Genomic DNA, 6,278 nt, shown 5'->3' with positions numbered 1-6,278 from the left:
TCCCACTAAGTATTTATTGAATGAACAATGGCATGAATGAATGGAGGCAGGGAGAAGCATTGCTGGTGGGGCAAGACTCAGTTTCTCCATCTGTAAAATGGAAGGGAGTGGCCTGGAAGATCTTAAGCCCTCCTTTCAAGTCTATGATCCCATGCCGCTATTACTCAAAACAGACCTGAGATCCCCTTTGGGGATTTGTCCTCAGAGGGGGAAACAGGCTCTGACTTTTCCACGCCCGTGGCTTGGATTTGTGAAACAGACGACAGAATGTTCTGTAAATCTGCTGGTGTCGTAGAGAGAATCTGGGCTGGGAGGCAAATCTGCGTCTCTGGACTTGAGTCCCCCCTTTGCCAGAGGGGCCCCTTCAGGGCCTCAGTTTCTATATCTGTAAGATGGGGACAATAGCGTCACCCCAAAGAGCTGGAAAGGGTGCTGGCAGGAGCCCTTTGTAACCCGTGTGGCACCCGGTAAGTGCAAAGGCATGTGACCGTCCCGGGTAGTCACACAAGGAGTGACTGCCTGGTAACACCTTCTTCATGTGTGTCTGTTCCTCTGACTCAGAAGGCTGCTGTCAAGGCAAAGTTCTGAGCCGAGGGACGGAGGGGCCCTGCTGGGGACTCACAGATGAGCGAGACACACGTTCTAGTTGGGAGGTGGGGGGAGGTTATTGTCAAGAAACAAGTAAAGATGTACACACGCTCCAAAGACAATAAACCAGTGTGATTTGATGGGGATTGGATGCTCTGAGGTCAGGACCAAGCAGCCTGCCCGCAAAGATCTGGAAGAAGAGCCCACGGGAAGAATGCAGGGCGAACACAGGAACTAGAAGTGGGTGCTGGGCTACCTTTGGAGACAGTGAGTTCCCCACAGTGGGAAAGAGGCCACAGGAGTTGAGTGATGGTCAGGAGTCATAGAGGGGTCTCTGGTGGGAGGTTAGATTTGGGAAGTTGTGGGTAAGAGCCAAGTGTGGGGGCTCCTTAAAGTCTGGGTTTAGACTTTCCCTGGAGCCCAGAGACCCCCAACCTACTCAGGGTCCCAGGAAGGGGTGAGTCCTGGGTGTGGAGGCTACGGGCTGCTTAAGTGTGGTGGGGGTGGAAAAAGAAGAGAGAGAGGGTCAAAAGAACTTAATTTGGGCAAGACGTATCTTTTTCTGGGGCTCAGGTTCTTTCTAGATCCTTCTCTAGTCCCTAGGTGAGCTGACCTTGAATCTCCTCCCCTGTGTTTGACAAACAATGCTGAGGACCATGGGGAGTCACTGAGGGTTCTTCAGCAGAGGAGGAGCCCAATCAGATGGCTGTCCCCTTGGCCTATTCTGAGGGGGGCCAGGCCTCAGCCACCTCCATTTCTTCCCAAATCTAACTTCCCCCAGAAAAAGATACCTCTTGCCCACATTAAGTTCTCCTGACCCTCCCTCTCTTCTTTTTCCCACCCCCCACCACACTTAATAGGACACTATTGTCCCCCTTCTCTCTCTCCCCCAACAGGGCTGCAGGAAGAAGAGGTTGCTCTGATTCTTTGCTGGAGATGCCCTTCCCACGCACTCTCTTGCACCCCCATAATAAAGCATTACTGGTCCCCAAAGTGCAGTAGACTGGCTTAATGTAAACAGTCATAGCTTAATCCTCACCAGCCATTATCCTGATCTTGGGGCAGGGTCTTCTTTCCCTGTTGCTCCCAGGGCCAGGAGCCTGAGGGACCAGATGCCAGCCTCTCAGCTGCAAATCCGTACTTAGACACCAGGCATGACTCAGCTCTACCGTAGTAGAGTACAGGATACAGAAAACCAACCAACCAACCAACCAACTTACCAACCAACCAACAAACCAACCAACGAACTAGTCAACCAACCAATGAACTAACCAACCAACCAATCAACCAACCAACCAACCAACTAACCAACCAACCAACAAACCAACCAACGAACTAGTCAACCAACCAACCAACCAACGAACTAACCAATCAACCAACCAACCAATCAACCAACCAACCAACAAACCAACCAACAAACTAGTCAACCAACCAACGAACTAACCAACCAAACCAACCAACCAACCAACCAACCAACAAACCAACCGACATCGCATCCTAGAGAGCCAGGCTGAGCTGGATTTTGGCCTCTCCTCCCTTTTGTGCTGTGCTATTTACATCTTTTTCTCTGCTTTGGTTTCCTTATCCGTAAAATGGGCATATCGGTGTCTCTCTCACAGAGTGTGAGTGTGTGCATGTGTGGGGGATTAAATGAAAGAATGACTTTAGGAAGGCACCCAGTGCTGTTCCTGGCACACAGGAGATGCTCAGTAAATATTTGTCGAAGGCATGAATGCATGGAGGAACAGTCCTTTGGCAGCCTGTGGCCCCTACTCTCTATGGCTCCCCATCTGATGGCTCCCGTCAGTGAAGGAGGAGAGGAAAGAAATGCGTGTGCCCAGGGCTTCTCCTTGGTGCCTGTATGTGTGTTGTTACATCGGATCCTCCGGAGAGGTAGGGGTTCATACAACCATTCTGCAGATGGCAAGGCAGAGGCTAGGGGAGGTTAGGAGAAGAGAAAGCTCTGGATACAGCTTTCCATGGGTCTCACAAGGGCCAATGGCAGGACCGAGCTCCTAAAGGTACCTAAGGAACACTCACTGTTTGAATCAACTGGTGAGCCTTAGTCACCATGGTGACAGTGGGGACACCATCCCCTTTCTTGTGCTGTCATTGGGCAGGGCTAGGGCAGGACAGGGGGCCACCAAGTCTTTCCTTCTCTCTCTCCCCCCATCACACATCATTTCCTCCCATGGCCTTCTCCTGCCTCCTCCCTCTTCCTACAAACTCCTCAGCCTGTGCCCCGCCCCCGCTTTTGTCCTTTTTTGTCATGATCTGTGACTGAGGACAGCCTGTGTAGCCTCTAAGAAACCAAAGGTCGACACTGTGGAAGACAGAGGAGGAGGGGCCTCCACGTCCCTATCACTCACACTCCTGGGCCTCAGTTTCCTTATCTGTAAATAGGGCTTGTTGTAAGGATTCGGGGTGGTGTGGGCGGGTGCTGAGGCCAGGCCTGACCAATGGGAAATGCCAGCAGGTGTCACTTGTGATTATGATTATTATTTTCCTCTTCCCGAGGCCGCCCTTACTCCAGCTCTTTAGTGTCCTGGGAACTGATTCTGGAAAGGGTTAGGGCCTGAGATTCTGAAGGTGTGATTTTTGAGTAAATTGTGCCTCAATTTCACGATCACTAAATTGCAAGTCTCTGGATGGCTGCCTGGCCCAGGATGGCTGTCAGAAAAATCATAACCGAATCCCGGGGAACTCACACAGAGCCAAGTTTGGATTGTAAAGTCAGGGAGGGCATGGTTAGGACGGCATGTGCCTTTCCTCGCAGTGACATTCACTCAAGGCTTGTGGGATGACTGGCAACTGGCGGGTGGGGGGTGGATCCTGGGGGTTCCCGGGTGACCCCAGATGCAAAGCAGCCCCCGAGATCCTTCTCCGCAGATCGTAGGAGAGGGAGCTGGGTCCAGGGAACCCTTTTGGACATTGCAAGGAGGATTTTCTCTCTTGGGAGGGAATCTGCTCTCTTTAAAATCCTTTGCAAAGATGCTGGGCTGGCTGGTGACACATTAGCCACGTCGCAGTGAAAAGAGCAATTTATCAGGGGATGTTCCTTCCAGGGATCCAGAGCCTTTGAGAACTTGATTGCGGTTAATGTACCAACCTTTCCAAAGTGTTTTATGGCACTCTCAAATGAGATAATGAAGCCCTTTAATTTACTGTTCAACTCCCAAACAGAGTGAGCGGGTCAGGCATCCTCCCTGCCCCAGGCCTGCAGAGGGGGAAGGCTCAGGAGGCCCCGTGCACCCAGCGTGTTGTCATGAACTTCTCTACTGGAGCTGCCCAGCCCCCAGTGGGAGGTGGCATGTGGCTCTGGGCAGCCTCCATCTTGTGGCTTCCTTCATGTGTGTCCCCAAGCAGATCACTTACTCTCCTGAAGACTCCATTCCATTATCTGCAGAATGGGGATGATAACACCATCATGGCAGGGGTGTGGTAGGATTAAGGACAGCGCCTGGTGCCGGGTAGATGATCAATAATTGGAAGTTGTCATTGGGTAGTGAAATGGAACCCCAAGACCCAAAGTTCTCAGAGGAAATTGTACTTGCTGCTGGTCCCGGGGAACGTTCCCCAGCCCATGCCACCTGCAGCAGAGGTGAGTTGTCCCATGGAGGCTTGCCCAAACCCTAAGTTCATCGGTAAACAAAATGTTTTGTTGTTTGAAACCACTGAGTTTGGCACGGTGTGTTTCACTGCAATAGACAACAGATACAGAGTTCTTCGCGTGTTCTCACGCACTCTCCTTCCCCGGGACTCAGACCTAGATCCCTGGGGCTAGGCCCAGGATCAACCAGAGGGACTGATCTGGCACTATCTACTTGGGTCTGACACTTCTCTTCCTGCAGGAGGAGTCTCTTCCTGGGAAGCTCTTGGGTCTTTCTCCCTGACAGCCCTCTGAGGGCAACTTCACTAGTCCTCTGGAATTGACTAGATATCCTTCATTTTTGGAGGGCCAGGGTTTAGATTAAAGCCAGGACACCCTCTCCTTGATTCTTAGTCTCCACCCCTAGCCAGAATCCCAGTTATTTCATGAGCAGGGAAAGCATGGAAATGGGAGACTGGGTTTTGGATTTTCCAGGGCTTTCCAGGCTGCTTCCCGGTGCAGGAAGGTCGATGCTCCAGAGGGGGCCCTCTGTGTCTCAGTAAGACCCCAAGTCACTTCATCACCTTTTCACTGACTGTGATCAGTAAGCAACCTCATTTTTAGCAGGGAGATGCAAGTTAAAACCCCAAGCATCTCCCAGCTATGATTACCTGCAAAGGCACGTTGCTCAGACCACCTTCCATGCACTCGTGGCCTCAGTGTATGTGGTCCCACCTGCCATTTTTGCTAACTGGGGACACGTGTGATGGGCCATTCCAGCTCTGATGCTCCCTCTGAGGCTAGGGGAGGCACACGTCCCCCCTCTCTTGCTCCTGCTTCCTTCCTTCCAACAGGTGTTGATCTCAAGCACACTTGTTAATGAACATTCTGTGTGCTGAACACCATTTCTGAGTCTGTTTCCTGGGGAACCTCACCTCTGACAACCACAGCTCCTCCAGAAAGGCTAAAATACTTTGAAAAAATCACACAATTTTATCTATCTAAATTCCTCGCTCATTCTCCCCAACAGGTTAAGCCCCAGCCCGTTTTTCACGTTTTGAAACTTCATCAACCGGAACTAGATGTGCACACAATATGGTCAGTTGATTTTTTTCAGTTATTTAATTACGTTCTTTGTAAGAAATTTAGAACACCAATTTGTGAGGGTAAACTCCATTTGTGAGAGAAAACACAGAGCGGAGGTAGCCCTGAAGCTGAGGAGCAGCTTTGATTTTTGGCCGAATTTTCGGGTCCACAGCTTTCTGATCAACTTTGCCCGGCTCTGTAATCTCGTATTTATCCTTCTCGGTGTCAAAGATCTCACCGTCCTGGTGTCTGGGCTTACACAGCTTCTTCTTGAAGTAAGCATCAGTGAGATGTTTGGGGATTTTCACACTGCTGATATCAATTTTGGTAGAAGTAGCAATGACGAATTTCTGGTGTGTTCTACGCAGAGGAACTCGATTGAGGGACAGAGGTCCGGTCACAGGCAGCAAGCCACTGCTCAGTTGCTTCAGGAAAACTACCCTCTTGCCTCTGTGGCGCCCAGTGAGGATGATCAAAATGGTCCCGTGGGTGATACTAGCTCGCAGCTTTCTCACGTGCCGACTGAAAGGTTTTTTGCCGTGGCTCAACAGCTTTCAAGGCACATCTTCGGTAGGATAATACCTAGGCATTTTGCGAAGTTTAACCACTCGGGTACCACCGTTCTTGTCACCACCAACTGGTTTTGTGACAGTAGCAAGAACTTTCTCCTTTTGCTTTTCAACCCTGGATTCATCTGCCGAATACTTCCTCTTGTGCAAGGCCTTTCTGGAATACATGGTCGATCGGGAATATCTGCCAATTCCTCTGACAAGGAGAGGGTTTCGGCTGCAGTGGGGCTTTCCCTTCTTTGGCGTTTTAGCCTTGGGGTTACCCTTGTTAGCCTTGCCACCGGCATCAGCCTTCTTAGCTTCAGGTTTCTTCTCCTCAGTATCCGGCTTCTCAGCTTTTTCACCCACCATCTTGCAAGATGGGAAAGAGAACTTGGAGTTCTCTAGACTCAGACTCTCCGATTCACTGGAGGAATGGTCATCACGTCAACAAATGGTGCCGGAAC

At 50.7% G+C, this 6,278-nt stretch overlaps 1 pseudogene; it reads right to left on the bottom strand.

Annotated features, from left to right (window-relative positions):
* Positions 1–5,290: 5,290 nt before the first annotated feature.
* Positions 5,291–6,183, bottom strand: LOC113933534 (annotated as a pseudogene).
* Between the last annotated feature and the right edge of the window lie 95 nt (positions 6,184–6,278).

This window comes from Zalophus californianus, chromosome 10 (genome assembly GCF_009762305.2).
Source record: "Zalophus californianus isolate mZalCal1 chromosome 10, mZalCal1.pri.v2, whole genome shotgun sequence".
Lineage (NCBI taxonomy): Eukaryota > Metazoa > Chordata > Mammalia > Carnivora > Otariidae > Zalophus > Zalophus californianus.
This window is presented reverse-complemented; position numbering and strand designations above follow the sequence as displayed.